The sequence below is a fragment of the Thamnophis sirtalis genome, unplaced genomic scaffold (assembly GCF_051295495.1).
Source record: "Thamnophis sirtalis isolate CommonGarterSnake01/CBP01778 unplaced genomic scaffold, rThaSir2_p1.2 scaffold_3, whole genome shotgun sequence".
NCBI classification, from domain to species: Eukaryota; Metazoa; Chordata; class Lepidosauria; order Squamata; family Natricidae; genus Thamnophis; species Thamnophis sirtalis.
The window spans coordinates 130,966,094-130,990,886 of record NW_028261383.1 but is presented as its reverse complement, the minus strand read 5'-3'; the positions used below and the strand labels follow the sequence as shown (position 1 = coordinate 130,990,886).

Here is a 24,793-nt window from a genome sequence, read left to right as displayed (position 1 = left end):
CTGCTTGTAACCTTCAGTTATCCTAAACAGGACATCATTGTGCAAAAATGTTTGAATCAAGGTACTTCAAATCTGTTAATTTAAACAATCCAGACACAACTTGGGGCCCATTACTCCTATATTATTGAAATGTCAAGGGTTTTCATACCAGTTGTATTCACAAAGTTGTAATGTTGCAGTGTTGCCACGGTTAGCGGTGGTCACGGGATCAAGATTTCCAATGCTTCCTGCCTACTTCTCAGAAGTGGAAAAGTCAGCAGGAAGTTGGAAGTCACTGCAGCTATTTTTTTGCCTGCACATTGTCATTTCGTTTGAATAGGTAAGGAAATATCTCTGAAGGGATGACCAAATGGGTCATGGGTTGTCTAGTAGTATTCCAAATTTCAGATTGAATGAACATTTCAAGCTAAGAGTCAGCCCTGGAGACTTCTTCCGTTGGGGTTGTTACTTGGAACCCTGACAATAAGGTGAGAAACATTATTTCTGTGGAGCACCACATTATTGAGATAAAAAGTTAAGAGCAGGATGGTAGGGAAGGTTATGGAAATAGCCAGGAATGGCCTTTGGTCACCTGTCTTATCTTTGTGTCTTACTGTCAATTTCTTCTCTTTATTTTCTCTTTCTGACGTCTGAAAGAGCTAACTAAATCAAGAACTCTTCCACTTCTATCTTGGGTACATTTCAACTGTCTTTGTTGGCACTCTGAATAAATGGTTATGGAAAGATGCTTTTCATATGTTACATGGCACAAAGTTTTATATTGTGAGGATGAATGAGATTTTTTCCCCACTTATGGCAGTTCTAGTAACTATACAGGAATTTTGGTCCGAAGGCTTTATAGAAATAGGACTGATAACAGAAACAACATATTAAGCAAACATTACAATATAGAGTTCTAAAGTTATCAAGTGTGGAGAATAAAAATTTAAGAGGCAAATTTCTTTTTCTTTTCTTTTGAAAAACAGCAAGGCAAGTTAAAATAGCCTATAAAGGAAGGCTCATTAAAGCTCTGGGATGTTACAGTTACAATTTGTCTCTTTGTTTTTATGGAAAAGATAACCTAAGTTAAAATCATTAGAGAAACACAGTGGAGAGTTTATTTTATGCAGATTGGTGTGACTTTATCTTCTTCTTGAAGAATTCAAATATTAAGCTCTCTACATCTAAAGAATTGCAGAAGCGTTCAGAAAAACTAAGCATATTTTTTAAAAAAATATACACACACAACTACACTTTCTAAAGGACAATTTGGCATATTCTTGATTAAGGATTGTATACTGTATGCTAGAAGAGTTTGGTGTATATATAATAAGACATATCTTAGAGCACCAGCAGCCCCTGTTTCAAGTGGATGGGATCCCTCTGGCCCTCCCTATGGACTCCAACTCATCATAATGGTTTACTTCAAATACATTTCCAAGCAAAGCTTTTAATGTATAATAACCCCACATTATTGATAGGATTTTACAAGGGGCCCAGAAGCTATCATCGTTCATTTGGAACTCTCCCATATTTTCCCCTCATTCCTTCCCTTATTTTTCTTTCCAGAGAAATTAGCTGGGAGGTGGGGAAAAGGTACTGCTGAACAATTTCAATTAGTAGCAATAAGACCTCCGGATTTGAAAAAGAAATGTCCTCATAGTACTGAAGAGGAGACAGCAGATAACACAACTTCAGTTCCAAGATTGACAGAACTGGCAGAATAGGATTTGCTTCTCTTCCATCAAGAAGGCAAGACCAAACAGAAGTTCCTTTGTGTACTTTGGATGAAAACTCCCTGGGGTTTTGTTTTTCTTTCTCAAAGAGATCAGGTCTATCTTGTCAGCTGCAGTCTCTGGTGCTAATTCACCAAAAGGTGGGAGGAAGAAGGAAGCGGGGGAGGGAAGAAGAGGGAAAGTCAGGCTGCAGAAGAATGGTGAAAAAAGTCAAGCAATATACCTGTTGCCCACCTCTCTCTGGCTTTATGGGTAGCCATTGAATATTAGGGGCTGACCTAGATGGGATCAGGATAGGGTCCTATGGCACCTACATAGTATTGATTCCTGGTGACTCTAAAAGAATCAGGAGAACTCTCCTAACCTAAAATGTGCCAGAAATGGCAGCCAGCAAGTGTTTTCAGCATTCATGACATAAAGACAGCTTCCAATGGCAACCAGCAAAAGTAGGCCCATTGTCATGCACAAAGAACCAGTTAGATTGCAGTATAGATTTATTCAAGTCCATACCCAAGAATCTAGTCAACTAAAGTTCTATATTAAATTGGCACCAGATAAGGGGCAGTGAAATTGCGGAAGGGTTGGACTTAGAGCACTTGCAGGAATGCAATGACTCTAAGCTAATGACACATTTAACTTCATCTCCCAGGTCTGCCTTCTCTTCCACTATATCCATAATTAACTCTCCCCCCCACACACATTCTAGTTATGGTAGAGGAAAGAATGGAGAATAATGAAGTATCTGGGGAGAGGAAGAAAAGCTAGTGAGGGAAAAATGAAGAGCAGAGGAGATGCAGGGATGTCTGTTTTACTGCTCACAGAAAGGAAATCATAGATAGGCCCTTCCCAATCAAGAACTGGAAGAAACCCAGCACCATACAATCTTTTTATTGTGACATATATGATGAACTGGCTTCTCTTTTTGGACAGCTGCTGATCAAAAGAAGGGACGGGTGAGAAATATCATCCACTTTTTATTCTTAATTCTTCTCCTTTTACCCAGTGTCTAGATTACTTGCTCCCTTCCCCCTTTTCTTCCTGATCTAGCAGAACAGAGGAGAGTAGATTCTCATGCTGGCACTTCAAGAAAGAAGAATAAATGAAATAAAAGAGGCCTCAACAGCAATGGAATTTGTTCTGGATTCACAAGAGAGATCCAGGAATCTTCATCCCAAATGTGGCTTCAGCTCGCTCTCTCAGTGTCATAGAAAAAATAATAATTCTCCCCTGACAGAAGCAGCCCCAGTCTCCCTCCCAAAACCATCAGCTTTTCAAGACAGTTGGTCACCACAAAGCTTTACCAGATGACTCAGCAAATCTTCCAGGGATAATTTAGAAGGCAGTGCATGGAGACTGAATCAGCAAAAAAATCCAGAATTCTTGTGTGAACTGGACTGGAGAGGGGAGTCATAGCAAATATACTTCAAAGACATACAGATGTACAGGGTTTGGTTTTTCCTAGGTTTTTAAGGGGGGGGGCTTTCAAACTACAAGTACATCATTTCCTCAGGGATACCTTTCAGAGAATCATAGGGCTGGAAGGGATTTTAGAGATCAATTTATCAATTAATCAGTCAGCTTGTCTCCAAAGTTGTGGAGTGATTCATCACTGGAAGTTTTTAAGAGGAGATTGGACAGCATTTGTCCAAAATGGTATAGAATCCACTTGAGCAGGGGCTATATTTAAAAGACCTCCAAGGTCCCTTCCAGCTCTGTTGTTCTATATTCTTCTAGTCCAACCCCCCACCTAAGGCAGTAGTCCTTATACCATGCTGGACAAATGGATGTCCAATCTTTTCTTGAAAACCTCCAGCAATGGAGCACCCACAACTCTGGGAGGGATGCTGTTCCATTGATTAATCAGTCTCACTGTCAGGAAATTCCTCCTTAATTCCAAATTGGATCTCCCTCTGACGTCCTGTCCCCAGGTGCTATGGAAAATAAATTGACACTCTCTTCCCTGTGATAGACCTTCAAGTATTGAAAGACTGCTATCATGTCTCCACTAAGTTTTCTCTTAGGCTAAACATGCCTTGTTTCCTTAGCTGTCCATAGTACTATTTAGCCTCCATGCCCCTTATAATCTTTTTTGCTCTTCTCTACATTCTTTCTAGGGCCTTCTCCATCTACTGTGCACACTTGTCCTTAACTTTAGATGTAATCCTTCATCCATTCCATTTGAAGCATCAGGCAGATCTCAAATAAGATTTTTCCGTGGTACTCAACATTCCCAGTACGCCTAATCTTAGCAGGAAGAGTGGAGGAATTGGTTACACAGTCTGTAGGTATAGATTTATGTGTTTTCAATTAGACAAGACAGTCTACAAAATGGACTGCACTACCATAGTTAAACTTTTACAGATCACAGGAGATCCCCTTAATTGATTTCTATCTAAATCTATCTAACGTCATGTAATGTGCTTGGTATTATTTGGATGTTTAGGATCTACCTAAAATACATGCTAGATTTGTATCAATTGTACATTTAGTTTTCTTTCTTTCCTATAAACAAAGGGATCGGGGAAAAGATATATTTAATGCAACCATTAGCCTATGGGCAGAGAATATATCACACTGGCATATTCCAATAGTGCCAAGCAAACCCTTAGTTGCACCAGGTCCCCTAAGATAAGGAAAGCAATGGCTTTGACAGCTCTGGCATGGCAGTGACCCTGAGTGCCACCTGTAGGACAGCGAAGTTCATTGGGCATTACATATTACAAATAGACAAATCCGCTCTGTGAGTGAATCTGATACTTCTGGCTGTTCAATTCTGTGTTGGGTGTTGGAGGTGGTCAAGGCCTGCCCTGGGATACTGCTATTGCTACTAAATATTCTCTGCTATCATCTCCAGCAGTCCAAGAAAAATAGTTAGACCTATAATGTAGCCATCTGTCACTCGATAATAGACCTAATAATTCCACTCAAACTACTGTATCATATAGAACCAAAGTATGTAAAGGGGAACATTTATACAGTGCCTGCCTAATGACGGGGATACATTTCCCCTTGATTTATTTGTTTTATTTATTCATTAGACTTATTTGCTTCCCATCTCACCAAGAGGCAACATTTATCTTAGTGTATCCATTTAAACTGGTTTCGATATTGTGATTTTTGGGCACAAGGGGTAGTTCCATGCAGCTGAAGTCAATTCCCCAGGAGGAAGGAAGACTGCTTCCTTGCAAGGGACAAAAAGGAAGTTATTGTTCACTCTGCCTTCTTGTTAACCCTCTTCTGTGGGAATTCTATCATCTGGTGACCAAAAGGCGAGGTAAAACATATTTGCCACCACCCGGCCCTGTTATCTGACTTCCTCTAGCTCATCTCTCCCTATCAAATACATACAAACACCTGCACACCAGAGGTGGAATTCAGCAAGTTCTGACCAGTTCTGGAGAACGGATACTGGGAATTTTGAATAGTTCTGAGAACTGGTAAATACTACCTCTGACTGGCCCTGCCCCCAACTATTATCTGCCTCCTGAGTCCCAGCTGATTGGAAAGGAATGGGGATTTTGCAGTAACCTTCCCCTGGAGTGGGGAGGGAATGGAGAATTTACAGTATCCTTCCCCTGCCACGCCCACCAAGCCACGCCCACAGAACTGGTAGTAAAAAAAACTGAGGCCCACCACTGCTGCACACACAGAGACTACAGAAGCTGTTCAGTCTTCCTTTGATCTTGGAGTTATGAGGTCTCTGGGAAACTATATATATCTCACTAGAGGTTTGGTGTCAGCTAGCCATTGAGCAAGCAACAGTAGGAAGCAATCTTCAATATGTATTGATGATTTTCAAGCCATTTATGGAAGCCCTGAGCGCTGCTGCTAGATAGACACAAGTCACAATAAGCAGTCATCTGAAAATACTGAAACAACATCTAATTAAGTTTTGTCTATGCTCTTCTCAAGAGCACAGTGATTAAGAACAGAAAGCAGATAGCCTTGTTGAAAGCAATCATGGAGTCATTTGCAATCTTGAAGTTAAAACTGCCTGTCACAGTTTCTATGTCTCCTGCTTGTCTTTTTCATTATGAATAGCTTGAAGACACTTCCAAGGCTTCAGAAATGTATGAAATTGGCCTACAAAAAAGTGCAGAAATGAAATCTCCAAAGATTTCTGAAAATTTGTTGCCATTTTGTAACCAGGTTCCCTGGTATTCCCAGGCAGCACTAATATCCATCCCTGGGGCTATTGGCCTTAAATGCCTGTTTTGGTAACATTATTGTTGATATTGCATTGCCGTTTTAGACTAACTAGCATTCCCGTTGTATATTACTTTTTTTTAAAAATCACTACAAAACAGATCTGATGAAAAATAAAAAATAAAAATAAAAAAGCCCTAGGGGACAAAATACGCATGGTTCAGCAGCAATCTCATCATTTTTAAAAAAGTTTAATGCAAAGGACTAGGGGTGACATGATAGCACTATTCCAATATTTAAGGGGCTGCCACAGAGACGAGTGGGTCAACCTACCCTCTTTCCCTGAAAATAAGACCTTCCTGGATAATAAGCCCAATCGGGCTTTTGAGCGCATGCGCTAAAATAAGCTTTTCCCTGAAAATAAGCTCTTCCTAAAAATATTGCAACACAGCAGCAGCTGTGAATTGACCACACTCGCAGCCTCCTCAAAAATAATAGGACCTCCCCAAAAATAAGGCCAAGTGCTTATTTCAGGGATCAAAAGAAAATAAGACCTTGTCTTATTTTCGAGGAAAACACAGTATTCTCCAAAGCACCTGAAGGCAGGATAAGAAGCAATGGAGCAAACTCCTCAAGGAAAGAAGCAATCTAGAACTAAGGGCAAATTTCCTGACAGTGAGAACAATGACTTGGAATGACTTGCCTCCAGAAGTTGTGGGTGCTCCAACATTGGAGCTTTTTAAGAAGAGATTGGACAACCATTTGTCTGAAATGGTATAGGGTTTCCTGCCTAGGAAGAAGGTTGCACTAGAAGACCTTCAAGGTCTCTTCCAAGCTTGGAATTCTGTATTCTATATTCTGAATGAAGATGGTAATTCAAGGCAGAAATAGTGTGCCATTGTTTTCTACCCTGCTGAGCAGGAATATCAAAATATCTTTTTTAAATAGCAAAATTCTGTGTATTTTTGTTATTCAGAAGCAATAATATTTGGCATTCCCTTGTTATGTATTGAGAAGACTTCTGCTTTGGCCCAGTTCTCAGTGACCTGGCTAAGCAGTCTCTTAGCTGACTCTAAGAAGGCAGCATTTTACCTCCTTCAATAGATTCAACATTACCCCCTCCAATTGATTCAAATCCTAAAACCTGTGCCCTCATGTTTTCCTGGTGAAAACTCCACATATGAAAAGCTATACAATGACTGCATATGTGTAAGTTAAAAGTTTTATGATAGTTGTATGCCAACATAGAAAAAGATATTCAAATAGCACTTTAAAAAAAAAACAAGAGCTCCAAAAAGTAGGTAGATCCCAACATGAGGAAAGCCAACTATATGTCAATCAGATCCCTGGGAGGCAGAGTGTGAAGCTGGGGAAAATCTGCTGCCTTTTTACTGTCCAGAGGAAATTCTTTAACCACCAACAGGCTGCCAAGTTCAAAAGCAAAACTGAGCTTTGCATGATTTAATTGAAAAGGACGGAATGCAATTATTCATATGAACTGACTAATATCACTCCTTTCTCATCTCCTGCAGCCTCAGATAAAACTTTCTACAAAACTCATAGCTATTTACTGGCTGCTTCAATGCAGGCAATAAGCTGCTAAACTGATTATTTTTATCTATTTATTTAATTTTATTACCAAAGATCAAATAACTCTGCTGATTGTATCATAGGGTCTTTTCCACATTATTTAGGGCAAAGAAAGAGGGAGGAAATAGAAAAAAAATCCACTGGTTACAGTTGTTAAAGGTGATCTTATCAGAATATCACGGTTGTTTTGCCTTTATTGCAGGTAATTAAGACACTCTTTTCTAAGATAACAGTTTTTTAAAGAAATATTTTATTTTCTCAACACCTGAACCCATATTCTGCATTAGAGTTGAGTGGTGCAGCTGGTAGTGGTAAAGCTTTTTCTTTCCCTTGGCTATTATTTTATCTATATATAAAATATAAAGAAAAATAGAAAATAGGACATTAGGGGAAGGGAAAAGGGAAGGGAAAAGGAAATGTACAGTACAGAGGAAACAAGAAAAAAAGGTGTTGACTTCTGACTCTTTAGCACAGTACAAGATAAAAACATTCCAGCCTCAACTTTGGTTTTTACACAATAGTATATAACTAGCCATTTCTTTAAAGACAAATCTATCTAATCAACAAAACCAAAGTCAAAGTTTCATTTTTTTTCATCACAAGCACAAAATCCAGAAGTGATGCCTAAATGAAAAATTCACTTAAATATATTCGTCTCTTTGAATAAAATAGTCAAATTAACCATTTCTGCTTGTATTTCCTTGCTGTGGAAATAATATGTCTAGAAATAATATTTCTATTTCTCTACAATCTTTATGAACTGTCACCATTTACATCAAGGTTGTCTAAACTTGAGAACTTTAAGACTTGTGGACTTCAAACTCCCAGAATTTTCCATTAATGTGGAAAAGAAGTCTGGGAGTTGAAGTCCACAAGTCTTAAAGTTCCCAAGTTTGAACACCCCTGATTTACATTAAGCTTCCTCAGCTCATCAAGGACATTCACATGAGGCTCAGAATGAAATGATGGGTGACTGTACAGTCAAAGCTTGGCCCTTTTTTAACATGCATTACTCAAATGTAAAAAGGAATGGGAACCTGGCTGCACCATCATCTTGGCTTTTTTGAACCCTGTGCAGATAGACTTGTCCTTTACTTGGTTCTCTGCCTTGGCCATCTCACCTGCTTGCTCTCCTCTCTTGGTGCCATTGCTACTATCCACACAGCTAATGTCTGCATTTTTGAGGGAAAATGCATCTATGGAGAGGGCGATAGGCCCTAGATTGATGGAATCACACATCTTCCTCATCAATAGTCAATAGTCATTATTTAAGATTGTGTCTCAGAAATTGAAAGACCAATTCAGTGCTGATTCAAATTGATTCACTAAATATGGTTATTTTTGATGCACTGTTTTTAAAATTGTTGCTTTTACTGTACAATGAGACAATCAATATTAATCAACATCTTCTTATTGCTATTCAGTTGGCCAACTCTTGCCTTGACATGAAATTCTCCATGTTTCTGTACAATGTCCTCTATATTCCTTCTTATCTCTTTTTTCTGATTCTTTTATCCTAATAGGAACCGTGAAATATTGTGATTATGTATGTATGTATGTATGTATGTATGTATGTATGTATGTATGTATGTATGTATGTATGTATGTAGAAAAGTGAAATTGTATGATTCATTTACCTATAATCCTAACTGAACATAAAATCAAAGCCTCTACATTGTACTGCTTAAAACAACATATATCTGAAAGTGTGAATACACACTTCGTATTTATGTGTAGTTATTTATGGGTTCAACATAAGAAAGCAAACAACGTGGCAGTTTGGACACCATCCCATCCAGTACTTTGTAACACTTCCTTTGGCAGAAATAACAGCTTCCAAACATTTCCTGTAGCCCTATAAGTGTCCTTCTATTTTTGCTTTTGTGATTCTTTTTTTCTCACTCTTTCTTGCAGAACTAGAGTAATTGAGCATAGCTGTTTAGTAATATTTGGAATATTCATAGTTCTGGGAACTGTGAAGATCATATCAAGCTAAGTATTTCATGGTTAATTTGGAGGTAAGTTTCAAATCCTCTTGCTGAAATGCCCAACTTATTTTCAGGTTTAATTTCTTCCCTGACTATGAGACACTAGCTCCTAGGATCGGTTGATTAGTGGCATCCATTCTTCCTTCACTGACATTGTATTTCCTGTACACTGGCTGCATCCCAAAGCATCATTTTCTGTGAATAACAGTTAGGAAGGTGTTCTTTTCTTCAGCTGTTTTTCCTTCTTTTCTAATGTATTATTGTGTGGTTGCGGCTGAACAGCTCAATTTTTGTTTCATCACTCTAAAGCAGTTTGTTCCAAAACGTTTCAGACTTATCCAAGTTTCCTTTCACATGCCATAGGCAGTTGGCTTTGTGATGAGGTCAGAGAAAGATATCCTTTTCCTCATACAGATCATTGTAGTATAATAATGCTTTACAGCACAGCCATGGAATCCCACTCCAGAGTCAGCTAAACTGTTCAGCAAGTTGCTACTATTGACCTCTGGTTTTATTTTTCAAGCCTTGTATGTTTTCAGCCAGGATATTAATATATCCTAGAAGCTTCACAATCAGAGAAGAGATTGAAGTTGAAAAGAATTTAGCTATTTTACCAGGAAAACATAATATTACCAAAAGATTTTGGAATAGCCTTCAGGGTCCTGAATATTAATGAAAATCTGAGTGGAGAGTTCAAACTCACAATTCATACTGGGAGATTTAAAAATATTTCTGAACTATACTATAGGAAGGATCATGGAAATAAATACAAAAGCAATAACAGAAAGACTCTTAGATGGTTTCAAAAAAAATATTTGGAAGCTGTAATTTCTGCCCAAATAGTTGTTATAATGTTCTGCCTGAAAGAGTGTCTAAACTATTGTTATCAGCCAAATCCATAATTGCACCTAAAAGTAAAAAATGCATTCGGAATTTGCAGGGATATGTCAGTTTTAACTTTGAATCGTATAGAGATTGTATAAGCATCGTGTTCAGTAAGAGATTCATTGAAACATGCAACCGTCCGTGAGTGCTTGTGCATGCAGCTGTTAGGAGCTTCACTAAATTGTCTGGTATTAGATATAAGTTTCATTTTTCAGGATGAACAATGGGAGAATTTTGCTTGCCCTTGATTATACCATGGGTTAGCGCTATAATATGAACTTGTTCTCTGCAGGATCCCTGTAGGCACTGTGGCATTGTGTAGTAAAAATGATGTACAGGAGCAGAATATTGCTAAAGCAGGACTTTTTCAAGGACCTTTTTGCTTCCTTGAAGTCTGCCTTTTCATGTCAAAAGCCATACTCCACCAATGGGAGAGGAGAGGAATAAAACAAAATTCAGGGTAGTTGTGTTCTAACTCACGGTGCTTTAATACAAAACAGTTATTTGAAAAGTTGGGATTCCTGGATAGTTGAAATATAGGCAGCCAGCTGGCTCTTGTCGCTGGAAATCTGTTTGCTTTATTGAGATCAGGAAGATAGGAATTACCTGCCTGATTCATTCCCCAAAACCCATCCAACCTATTATCCTGTCTCCAACAGTGGCAGCACCTGATTGCTTCAAGGCTTGATGCCAGACTTTCCATGTATGGGCAGATGGGGGTTAATCTACCCCAGGATGCAGTTGTCCAAATGGCATCATGCTGGAAGCCAAAGCGTGCGTCCTTCTTCGGAATTTTATTTCATTAATCCATTTTTAGAGTATTTTATCAGTTTCCTGGCCTTTCGAGTTAAAACCAAACCTATGGTATGCTTTTCTGTGCATCCTTCTGTGCATCTCATCGGAGATGAATGTGAGAGAAAACAAGGCAGTTTCGGTTGAAAGATTTTTAAAAAGCACTTGCATTTGCCTAAAACTAGGAAGCTGCATTGGGACATTTAAGGCTAGTATTATTTTTGCATATTTCTAGTAGCATCTTTTTACTTAAATCGAGTGAGAAACAGCCATAGAAGGGGGGGAAACAACATAATTTTAATAATGTTCATTGAATATACTCTACTGTTTAAAACTGCACACCCATATGGCAGCTATCTCATACTTACCACAGCCTACAGTAGGCTGACCTATCATATCAGCATGCCAGAGTTTAGCCATCCCTGCTATAGGCTGTCAAGTAATAAATGCTTTTTGAAAGCCCCATAACTCTTCATTTAATTTGGAAATGCTTATAAGATTGCGGTGCTAAGGGTGAAATACAGTGAACATTTACTTGCAAGTAAGTCACTGAATAAACAGGCAAGATCAAGGTGTAACAATGCTTTATTCCACTGCAGTGGATCTTGATTTGTTTATTTGTTCAGCTTCTGACTGTCTAATCTCTGCTCTTAACCCCCATTCAGGTGGTTGAATGTCTTATGGATTAATTATATGCTTCTGCATTGACAGATTTATCCTTATGGACCTTTTCCTAATGCCAGTGTATGAACTGAGCCAAACAAAAGCAAGCAGACCCTCTTCTCCATGCATGTTTATTTAGCCAACAGGAGAGAAAAAAGGCATCCAAAACATAATGAAAGAGAAATTTGGTTTTATAGAGTTTAAATTTTGCATAGATCCACTCTAAAAACCCTGAGTTGTGAAAAGCTAACTGGCTTTCATATTTCCACCAATGAGAGATGAAGCTATTAGCTAGGTGGGGAAATCCATTTTGTTCCCCTCCCTGTTGAATTACTACATGATTTGTGAATTAAACATTTATACTGCTTTAACAAACATAAAATGTAAGGAAGCCTTTTCTTGCAAATCATTCCTTTAAGGGGGAAAAAACAACCTTCCACTAAAGTCCGACAATGTTTCTTTCTAGTAACGCTATGGCCCAGTGGTGGAAAATGGAGGATGTAACCAGGAATAATCTGGAGCAAATGGCTGAGGACTGAGAGCAGATTACACCCACTTGGTATACAAAAAGCAAGAATGGTCAGATCAGAAACTTTGTTGAGTCTCAGAGGAGGAAATACATGTCTCACCAAGTGCTGGATGTAAACTCATACTTGGTCCTGTAGTATTTAGCTTGATAGTGTTCTCTATTGTGAGGGAAGGGAAGCCACTAAAATAGGGGTGTCAAACTTGCGGCCTGCAGGCCAGATGCATCACGTGCTGGCCATACCCATGCCCAGTTTAGTGACGGGAAAAAAAGTCACATTATGTCATGTGATGCTGATGCGAGTTTGACACCCCTGCACTAAAGGGTGAAGGTGCAGCTTTCTGGCCAGGATCCTGACTCTTTTCCTTACTCCATTGTTAATGTGGAAACTAAGCAGGATTACTAAGGGTGCTATGAGCCTTAGTGAGATTTGGCTTACAGGATGCAGTCACTGAAGTTCCTGACTTCCTGCTGTCAGGATCACTGGATCCCAAATGCCAATATTCCTGGATTTATGGAAGCCTGGTGCTTTTGTGACGGTGCTACCAACATTTTGTTGCTCCTCTTATAAATAATCAGCATCCTGCCATGCCATTCACTCTGTTGTTGTTTAAATAAGCCTTGGCTTCACATCCCTTTCTTTACTTTTGGGATGGCCCATTCACATTTCTGCTGTCATCTTTATCCGTCTCCCATTACAGTTCATCCATACCAACGCCCTATGCCCGTGATGGTGAATCTATGGCATGCGTGCCACAGGTGGCACACAGAGCCATTTGTTAGGGCATGCAAGGCGTTGTCCTGTGACCTCCAGCGCGCATACGTGTGCTGGCCAGCTGACCTTCTTTTGAGGCCGTTTTTCACCTTCTGGAGCCTTCAAGGAAAAACTGCCTCTACAGGCAAACCAGAAGTTTGGGAACAGGGCGTTTTTCGCACTCCAGAGGCTTCAGGAGGCTTCCCTGAAGGCCCCAGAGGGCGAAAAATGGCCCTACGAGTAAACTGGAAATCACCATTCCCGAACTTCTGGGTTCCCCTTAGGGCCGTTTTTCACCTTCCAGAGGCTTCAGAGAAGCTCCTGAAGCCTCCAGGGGGGCAGGGGGGGGGCGTTTAATTATAAATAAAAGCATCTCATAGCCTCTCCCCCCACCACATTCCAAGTAATCAGATTTTATGAAAGGAGAGGTGATGATTTGGTGAAGGGAATGTAACGTGGTCAGATTCAATGCTTGGCCCCTTTAGCCTGAGCAGGAAGAGAACTTTTTCCGCAGCCTTTGAAGAACCAGTGTTTGGAGAGATAGCAAAGGGCCTGGTGGAACAATTGTTTGCAGGAGGTGTTAGGCAACTGCCTACATTGTGCTCAACTTATGACCACAATTAAGCCCAACATTTCTGTTGCTAAGCAAGACAGCTGTTAAGTGGATTTTGCTCCGTTTTATGACAATTGTTTTGCCACAGTTGTTAAGTGAATCACTACCATTAAGGTAGTAACAGGGTTGTTAAGTGAATCTGACTTCCCCATTTATTTTCCTTGTTAGAAAGTCACAAAAGGGGATCACATGACCCCCGGACACTGCAAACATCACAAATACATGCCAGTTGCCCAGCGTCCAAATTCTGATCACGTGACCATGGGGATGCTGCTGCAATGGTTGTCAGTGTGAAAAACAATCATAATAAGTCACTTTTTTCGGTGCCGCTGTAACTTTGTAGTTGTAAGTTGAAGACTACCTGTATCTTAGCTTCCAACCAGTGGTGGGATTCAAATAATTTAACAACCGGTTCTGTGCCCTAATGACCAGCTGGGTAGGCATGGCTTGATCATGTGACCATATGGGCGTGGCCAACTCAACGTCACTCAGGTTGATGAGCGCTTCACCTTAGGTATTACAATGTAATAAGGGTTAACCAGTGAGGCAGTTTCTGTAAGCAGGGCAATAAAGAATAGGCTAGAAACAACACCAGTGTCAGGCTTGGAAGCCATGGGAGGAATAGGGTCTCAAGCCTGCCACATATTCAAACATAGTTACTATGGGAAACTGGGACGGGGGGTGGTATGGAGCTTGGGAGATGTGTAGCCATAACAACATTCCTTCTCATAAAGTCAAGGTCATCTTATCCCTGCATCTGGATGGATGTGGATGGGAGGAATCTTCATCCACAGCAGTAACTGCTTGGGCCATTTGATGGACTTGTGGGTGTTGGGGCAGGGTCTTGAACTTTCAGCTGGGTGGGGAAAACCTGGAAGCTTTCGGATTTGGGTTTTCCCAGATGTGCCAACATGGCTCTTCTAATAAATTGGTGTTTTGAGGAACTTCTTGCCTCAAGCTATTATTTCATAGAGGATACTAGTTGGAACCCTGACAACCAGAATGTTTCCTTCCTGCACTTCCTTACAGGATTAGCCCTGTAAAGTAGGAAAAAAAACAAAATGAGATTTCTTCCAACAACCTGTTCTCCGAACTGCTTAGAAAGTTAACAACCAGTTCTCCCAGATAGGTGCGAACTGGCTGAATCCCACCACTGCTTCCAACTCCCTTTCTATGCTGTTAACAAAGACACCTCTAAGGATATTAGAAGGTATGAATTCACTCCACAAGAATTACTGCCTAATAAGCATGCATAAGAAGGTAGCATAAAACCAAGGAAGAACCTGAAAGCCTAGGATTTACCTGAAAACTCAGGAAAGAAAACAGAATGTCTACTGCTCTTCGCTGTTGCTTCTCAAAAACTCTCTATACCATTTTTTAGAGGAGTGCATTGCATGGCTGCTGCTTAAATATTCCCTCTGTGCCTCAAGCAGACATATCAAATATGTCTTTATTTTTTATATCATCGTTTTACATTTGAAAAACTTAGCGGGAGCAGAAGCAGCCCTCTTTGTGATTGGCATAAGGAGAAAGCCAGTCAGAACTTATGTGTGTGTGTCCAGATTTTGCTGCAAACAATAAGAACAAGTTCTGTCTGCATTCAGTCCGGGGGGGGGGGCGGAGGGGAGGATGTCGTTTTGATTCTGTGGATGTGCTTACACAGCAGGTTTGCTACTGCGTGTATGGATATCTGTATAAATACTTAAAATGTGAATAAGTATTCTTTTGTCGGGAGGGAGTTTGTTGTGCGAGACGATTCATTTCACATTACAATCTGCAACCTACCGGACTATGCTGCATAGGAAGAATAAGTAGAGATTTGTGTCATTAATGGGGGCAGGGTGGTGGTATAATGGATTCATAGTGATTGAATTATTTGTGTTATTAATCCGTTGAAAAGGTTCAGCTCAACGATAATACAAATTTTCTTAAATAAATAAATATAGTCGTCTAGCTTTAACCAAGGGATGTGGTGGCTCAGTGGCTAAGATGTTGAGCTTGTCAATCAGAAAGGTCAGCAGTTCGAATCCCGAACGCCACCTGACAGAGTGAGCTTCCATTACTTGACCCAGCTTCTGCCAACCTAGCAGTTCGAAAGCATGTAAAAATGCAAGAAGAAAAATAGGAACAGTGTTCCATACATCTTCGGTGTTTAGTCATATGGGCCACACAGACAGTGCTGGCTCTTCAGCTTTGAAATGGAGATGAGCACTGCCCCTAGAGTCAGGAACAACTAGCATATATGTGCGAGGCTTTACCTTAACTTTAACCAGAAGAATGTAACAGTTTGGAAAAAAAAACTAGCTCTTTAGGACATTCTGCTATGAATATTCTTTGGAATCCACCTAGTTTATTTTGCCATCCTTCCAGGGAAAGCATCACAAGGAAAGCTGCTGACATCTAGTGGCTGTCTGGGTTTTTTCAGTCAAGCTACAGTGGCCTTTAGTCTTGCCGATTTGAACTTGAATCCCACTGATAAAGTCCTGTGTTTGCCATCTATGACAAACAGGTTAGCTGCTCTTTTCAGCCTGGTGTTGAGTGTGCTGGATTGGTGACTTTTCCCACAATCTCATTCCACAGAAAGCTTATTATATTACCAATAGAATGCTGTCCGTACAAACATTGACAACGATATGGGAGTTGGGAGATGAACAAGAAGCATTTTCCCCTAATATAATATACACGCAGCTGTTTTTGCCCGACATTGTTTCTCCTTTCTTTTAAAAGGATGGGTGGTTTCCAATTGCAATTATAGTTGTTGAGTCTGAATGTTGTGGTGTTGGTATCAGTTTAATTCAAGATTTAAGGAAGTTTGCTGATAAAACTGGAGTTATGCCCTGTATGAACAAAGGGCATTTTTAGGAGTTGGTGCTTTGTGTTGATACTTGGCTCAGAGGCTGCAGTGTCCCTCTTTTACATTCTGTTCATCTTTACCCTCGGATGCCTAATCTTCAAAGGGTGAGGTCCAAGCCTCTTTATGCTTTTGCACATTTCTGGAATTCCCATATCCCTGGCTGTGCCGCTCCGAAATGCAAGTCTCACTGCTGCTACTACCGTGATAAGTAGATTCTTAACTACTGAGGTGTCTGCACCCTTTAAAAGAAACCTCTTTACAGTGACATTCATCAACTTGCTAGGATTAAAGACAGAAGCAAGACGAAGGGGCATCGAAAGCTTTTTTTTTTTCATCTTCTCACAGTGAACCATAATTATGAGAATTAAAAAAAACAGATAGCAAACTCTTGGGAATAAGTCTGTGCAAAGGATGCAATGCAGTGTCCTATACTGATCAAGGAGGCCAAGGAGATCAGAGAAAACCTACACTGCGTGAAGAAATCGCACCCCCTTAGATCGGAGATTCCCCATAGATGTTGCCACCTCTCGCACCCCCTCCACCAAGGAGCTCTAATACCTGCTGAATCCTGTGCTCCCTTCTGCCAACTTAGAAGTAATTTGTACTAAAAGTTAACCCCCCTGCTGGGAAGCCACCTGTCCTATGTCCTGGCTGCCCCCCAGAGTGATGAGCAAAAATGCTCATTCTAGCCAAGATCACACTATGTGCCTTGTGGTCTTGAGAGGAGGCTACCCTCTCTTGGCTCCTGGCCAATTGAAGGTTACCTATCCCATGATCCAGAAGCAGATGCTCAGAGGCAGAGGTAGCTTTAATTAGTCACATAATGTATAGACTTGCAATGGGAACCAAAAGAGGAAAAGGGGAACTTTGGGCATGGGTGTCTTTTGCCCTGTTTTGTGCTAATGTAGTCTCTTCATTTTTTCAAGCTGCCTTTCAGGTTTGGGGGGAAAAAACGTAATAGTCAAAATGCTAATCGATTGAAATAAAGAGACCAGAAAGAACATTCCGATCCTCAGTAATCAAAGGTTTCTGTGCTTGTATATAAGTTTTACAACAGTTGTTTCCAGTTCCTATTTATGAAGTCAGAAGATGTGGAATTAAATTGTTATGAAACCAGAATATATATCCCTTTCTGCAGTTCAGCATTCATGGTGTTTGAGAAACGGGTATATTTGAATTATGTAAAATACGATAAAATATACAGCTTGGAAATAGGCTTTGAAAGCTGCAGACACTGAAAAACAAGTGGTTCATTCCTATCTAAATGTGCTTTTCCACCATACAGTCCTGCAGTAATTCTGCAGAGTAATTGAAAATACTCCAGTATTTAAGGTTTGTATAATAGCCAATTGATATAATCTTAAAATGTGAAAGTTAGAGATATTCATTTCAAAGGGAAGGCAAACACAGGATCTCTGAATATTTGATGTGAAAAAAGCAGTTTACCATCATATCTTGCTCTCTTTGCAGCTTTCCGCAGGAAAGAAATTATAAAGAGTAAAACCAGGGCTGGCCAAGTGAAATACTCAGCAGCAATCAGAAGCACATGTAATCTAAGTAAATGATTTCATGGAATGTGAAGGATTGTGCAGAAAAATAAATAAATTAGAAGGACACCGTTCTGGGGGAAACTTAGCAATGCTAGGTAGCTGATGGATTTCGATAAAGATTTCTAGCAATTTGCACTATCCACAGAGTTATTCTTCTGTTGCACAATGGTTGCTGTAAATCTTCAGAAATATGTTAACCAATAATACTTAGCCAATCACAGCACCAATTTGAAGTACTAAATGCAAGGGGTTGATCTGACTGAATTAATAGTTCAAGCAGTGCAGAGTGAAAAGTATGCTGCAGTAGATTATTATCTACAATATAAACCTATTCATATGGGTGGGGGGAGAGATGGGCCCTATATGCTTCTCCTATCTTGAAAGGAACAATCTCCATCACACTACGATCCCTTTATATCCTCTTTAGGCAACATTTTTCCTTTGCAGGGAAGAGCAGACGGGGGGGGGGGGGGAGCTGGTCCTTTTTTGTTCACTCAAATGTTCACTCAAATACTGGGCTCCACAACCACCAGAGAGAGACAGAGGGAGAGAGGTTTTGAAGTTTGGCTGTAACACATAAGAAGCCAACATTGCTTCCATTATAGAACAACTGCCTTTTCACCCCTCTCCGTTTATGACAATACTTGTGACTTCAGGATGCCCTTCTTGGGCCAAAGAGCAGGAAAATAATTTGGGCAGGGATTAACAGTGTAGAACACAAGGGGAATATAGCAGTCTTCTGGAGGGCAATATAAGAAAAATTGAAGGAAGGAGGCCAGAGGCCAGCAAAAGAGTAATGAGAATGGTGGCCGATTGCAAAACAAGTGAGGCTTTTGCCATCAAGAAATAAGTAATTTTAAGGCTGAGATTTAGAAAGGAAGCTGGTGAGTGTGAAGAATGGGATGGTATCAGAAGAATGTGCAAAGAAGGGGAGTTGTTCTGTTGACTTGCTCCATTTTTGTTTTCCTTTGATTTCTCTCTCCTTTATCCTTCATTTGTTCTTCTTTATTCCTATGTTGACCCTTACATGTTTACAATTTCCATGCAAGGAAAAAACAAGGGTCAATAGCTAAAGAGCTAGCCAGAATGACACTATTCCATTCAAATTCTTGGGGTTGCCACTTCTACAGTTCTCGGATGACTTTTGGCCCTGCTGACTGGGAATTTTGGCGATTACCGCCTCAATTTATACGAAAGGGCCAGTCAGAGGAAAGCTGGTAGAAAGTACGTCTGACAAAGAAGGCTCAACCAAACATCATTTCATTTTGAAGTGCTTGTTTTCTGTTGTTTTTTCTTCTATTCAGTCTTTTTTTTTTTTTTTGGCTGCTGCTTTTTCTATTATATAGTTTGAAGTATCTGTAGAAAGGAAGTTTTTCAACCTTGTTTGTACATACAAACACAGAGAAATTGGAGATATTTTTTTTGTTTTATTGGAATTACTATGACACTTTCAGATTCATAGGCCACATTGTTCTTATGTGCTTTTGACATTGTGTTGTATTAGTGTGAGGTGTCAGAAAATGACCCTATATTTATCATTAATCTTAGTACAGATGTCCAGGTCCTAGCACAGTGATGGCTAACCTTTTTGCCATTGAATGCCAAAAGCAGGGGGAGCATGTGGGGGTCATGTGCGCATATGCCCACACTCCCATGCATGTGCACGTTCCCCCCCACACTCTCCCCGCTTTTGGCACGCAATGGCACAGTGGACCTGTTTTTCGCTCTCCCCAGGCTCCAGACCCTTTCTAGGAGCCTCGGGAGGGTGCAAAAGGCTTTCCCCACTCCACCAGAGGCCCTCCAGAGACCGAAAACGGCTCATTTGCTGACTTCCGGAAGGTCCGTTTTTCACTCTCCCTAGGCTCCAGAGCCTTTCTAGGAGCCTGGGGAGGGCGAAAATGGCTTCCCCCCCACCCTGGAAGCCAAAAATAGCCTGCTTCCTGACTTCTGGTGGGCCCAGAAAGTCCGAAAATCAGCTGGCCAGTGAGCTCATGCATGGCAGAGCTGAGCTCGTGTGCCCACCAATATGGCTCCACGTGCCACCTGTGGCACGCCTGCCATTGGTTCGCCATCATGGTTTTTAGCAGATGCCTTGGCTACAGGGCATCCTTGTGCTGTCTCGGGCTTCCTGTGTATCAGGTGGAAGAGTAGAAAACACACCTTTAGTTTTAGTGGAAACCAAAAATAACAACAAGGTAGGATTTCTTAGACTTTAAACTATGTTGTGTAATTTAAGGCATAGGCCAATGAGCTTGTGAGTTCACCGCCGCTGAACTGAAATCCTGAATGAAGCACAGCATTTGAAGTGAGCCCCATATGGAGAATTGTGTGGGCTCTTAGCAATGTTGGTTGACTGAAAATGGCAGGGATTCTTCCTATTGCCCTAAACTGAATGAGCCGTGAAAGTTTTTGCTGCTTTCTAGATGCCTAAACCCTAGTGATGTGAAGGCACATTCTAGTTCCATACTTGATCAGAGAATGGTAGAAGCTTTGGAGGGATCCAAGCTCAACATAAGGAAGAATTTTCTGACCCTGAGAACTATTAGACAGTTGGAACAGCCTGACTCTTAAGTCATGGGTGTTTTATCTCTGGAGGTTCCCAAAGGTTGGACAGCCATTTGTCTGGGATGATTTGGGAATTCCTGATTTGTGCAGATTGCAGAAGAAGAACTTCAAGGTCCTTCCAAATCTATGAGTCTATGTCAGTGGTGGGATTCAGCCAGTCTGCACCTATTCGAGAGAACCGGTTGGCAACTTTCTAAGAAGTTCGGAGAACCGGTTGTTGGAAGAAATCTCATTTTGTTTTTTTCCACTTTACAGGGCTAATCCTATAAGGAAGGTAGGAAGGAAACATTCTGGTGTTGTTTCTAGCCTAATCTTTATTGCCCTGCTTACAGAAACTGCCTCTCTGGTTAACCCTTATTACATTGTAACAGTTAAGGTGAAGCACCCATCAAGGTGAGTGATGTTGAGTTGGCCACGGCCACACAGTCATATGACTACCAAGCCCCATCTACCCTGCTGGTCATTAGGGCAGAGAACCGGTTGTTAAATTATTTGAATCCCACCACTGGTCTATGTGCATTGAAACTCCCTCCCCTTAGCTATGAGCAATTTAAGAAAACCCTCTCCCTTCCTACTAACTAGTGGTAAAATGTAGAATTGTGTTGAGAACAAATTGTGGTTAACTATCAAGGCAAGGCAACATTTATTATGTCAAATATGGAGGGAAATTCATTCTGAAATGTCCCACTCTGACTGAAAATTATTCAAAATATTTTTACTGATTTCAATCTAACCTCTGTACAGCATCATCTGTTGGCACTACATGGCCAATCTTGTCTGGTCTGAAAAACTAGTTGTAGTTAGGTAAAGTTTAGTGCTTGTTTGAAAGACTATTATGGATTCTCAGAGCATAGACTGGATCTGATAGTCAAGAAACCATAGCAGAAAGAGGCAATTGTTACCAGTTTTGTATGGTTGCGAAGACTATATGATGATATCCAAGAAGCTGCTAGAAGTCAAGGTTGACTTGAAAGAGACTTTATTTATTTTCCCTTTATCATTGACCCTTATGACTCGGTTCTGTGAACTATCGGTATTCTTTTGGAATAGTATGTCAATGTCCATAAGTAGATTTATGGGGAAATCTTAACATTAAAGAAGTTAATAGGATGCTGAATTATAACTCCATACTCCAGAATATGACTATGTTTGAGGAATTATAGTTGTACTGGGCATGAGAAGTGGCAAAAAGAATTATATTGAGGAACGAGGGAAATGGTATTTTTCTAGGCATTAAGGATTGGCTCTTGGTGTAATTTATCCATTCTGGAAAAAGCAATATTTTCAACTAATCAGAAAATGAAGCAATATGTTCTGCTCTGGAATAGATTTCATGAAATTTTACAATAATACAGTGATATTTCTAGGTAGTTGTATATATTTCTGTATTTGATTATAGTATTGTATTACAAGATATCCTTTCTAAACCCATGACATTTATACATTTAGCCTATATTTTAGATGTATAGTATTGTGATTTGTTAGGTTTTGTTACAATCTTAATAAAGTTTGGGGAAGGGCCCTTTTTTCATTTATTTATTGACGGTTTCACGTTTAATTTTCATGTGGTTTATTAATCGTTTTTAATATTGCGCTTTTTCTGTAGGCTGTCTTTTCTATTCTGGTACTGTGTGGGGTGTTGGTTTTTATTTAATCTTCTTATATTAAAAAATAAAGATAAAAAAAATACTACACATAGCAGTATCTTTCCATAACTTCTGCCTCCTATTCAGTGTGTGTGTGTGTACACAAAGATGTTACCGAGCCATTAGTAAACATGTTGCCTCTTCTTGGGAAACCCAATAGATTTCTTTCTAATATATTACTGCATCCTTTGAGGCATCTCATTCAGAATTTGTTTCTAGCTGATTAGTTTGCATGGGATGTTGATTAAAAATAAGATCAGGTCCCCCTGAGGAACATGGCAGAGAAGAGTCCCTGTTTTGCTGTTGGGGTTAATTGTATGGGGGTGGGGGGAACAATAGGAGACATGTGACCTAACCAGCCAACCCCGTTAAAGAAGCATTTTTTTGATCCCCCTCTGTTCTCAAAATGGGTAAACCTTGACACTCCTTTTTCCTGCTATTGCTCTTGCCATAGATCCTTTTCACCAAGAGACCCAGTCAACATCCATAAATCTCCAATTGTCTTCTATTCCCTGATCATGGATGCTGCTCAGGAGCCTCGGGCCTCTCTCCTGAATAGCTGCTATTTTGCATCATTTCCTGGGAATCAGAATAGAGCTGGAAGGTCTTCTTGGAGGTCTTCTAGTCCAGCCCCCTGCTAAAGCAGAAGATCCTGTATACCATTTCAGACAGGTAACTGTCCAGTCTCTTCTTGAAATCCTCCAGGGATGGAGCACCCGCAACTTCTGAAGGCAAACTGATCCACTGGTTAATTGTCCTCACGGTTGGGAAAATGCCAAAGCTCACAGCAGCTTCTATTGCTTCATTAAATCTGTAAGTCTCTACACCCAGTTTGTTCAAAAGCCACCCAATGTATTTTTGCCAATATCTCTAGGGCTCACACTGAGCCCTCAAAGGAAAAGATCGTGTTTTCTCAGGACTCTATGGTTCAGCGAAAAGAAGAAACAAAGCCATCCTTCTTCAGTCAAAGTATGGATTGTGCATCTGCATGTGAATCAGATCTGGAAATAATTTAAGTCCCCAATTTTATACTCTGCATTTTTCAGATGGCTGCTGCAGCAGGAAGAATCACCTAATAAAACTCACTTAGAAGCATCTCTGCCTGGCAGGGAGGATTCTGCCTGGAGCCTTGGAAGGCAGCCCAATTGCCGCGTTCCCCACGTTCTGGCTGAACTGAATACTGGATTCACATTTATGCTGCACAAGGAAGCTGGATACAGGTGGCTTTGCAGCTGGCCGGAAGATTTAAACTGGGCCCTGCAGAGAAGCGGCCTTAAGCTGAAGCCCCAAGTGGCCTTTACGGGCGTGTCTAAAATAATGGATCATTTTTCATGCTCCCTTAAGTTGAGTTTACTCCTGGTGACTGCATCCATGCAGAGGTTTCTGGCAGCATTACAGTAGTAATTTGCTATTGGCTTCTTCTGGGATTATTTTTTCTTCTTCTCAGACTAGGCTATTGCTCTGGGATTCCCAAGCAATCATCCATCCAAGTCTAAACTAGTCCTGCTTAGTTTCTGAGATGGTCAAAGGTCAGTTAAATGCTGAGGCATCCCGAGTTTTCCTAAAGCCTGCAGGAATTCCATGGTGCAAGCCTTCAACATGTCCTTGAGAAACAAGCTATTAGCTATATAACCAGGACTTACAAGTGATTTTCCTAGCTGCTGTGGAGTTTTCTTTTCCTGGAGCCTCCAGAGTGTGTGAACCTCGGTATTTGTAAAAGAATATGGTACACAACCTTGTTTGGTTGAACTGTATTTTTATAACTCAAGCTATGTTATTTAGATTTGGTGGGTTGTTGTGTCAATATTAGCAAGCTGTGGGTTATGTTCCATTTGCCAATATACTGATATAACATAGCCACATGATGGCGGCTATGGATCCATTATCCTGGACAGAATCTTTTTATTACATAATTGAAATAACTGCAGTTCCTAAGCAAATGGGTTTTTAAAATCTGGTTGTGTTTATCAGCTTTCGAAAGGGCAAGATTCCTCAGTGTCTGGTCGAAGGATACCCTCACTTATAACTTTCACGGGATTTATTTTTCTATCTTTTTCTATTGAAACGACTCTTCTGAAATTTACTGTTGAAGGCGCTGATCAATACCAAAGATTTCACAGCAGGAATTTCTCAGAATTGAATTCACTAGTAATAGGTGTGCAACTATAAAGGCACTATAAAAAAAATGTACCAAGAAAATAGATATTTATTTGCAACTTTGGGGTGGTGTGTGGCAGTCTGTAAAAGCCTTGTCAAATGGCAAAGAGGATTTTTTTTATTGCAGATGTATTTAAATTCCTATTTAAATGTGGAATTTATGAGAAGTGGGCTGAATGAGAGCACAAAATATTGTTTGTATGATGGAACTCTCTCTACAAAGAATTTAATTATCTGGCTAAATGTTAACTGTTGGGCAAGAAGGATATAAAGTTGGAAATAATTGGAAACTTCACCAAAAGGAGGGCTGCTGCTAGGGGTAGAATCTTCCATTACTGTACAATGTGTA

General features: G+C 40.3%; 1 protein-coding gene across 3 annotated transcripts in view; it reads left to right on the top strand.

Moving 5' to 3' along the window:
- RBFOX3 (RNA binding fox-1 homolog 3) overlaps positions 1-24,793 on the top strand; it is a 464,758-nt gene that overhangs the window by 364,468 nt on the left and 75,497 nt on the right. The window lies entirely within an intron of this gene.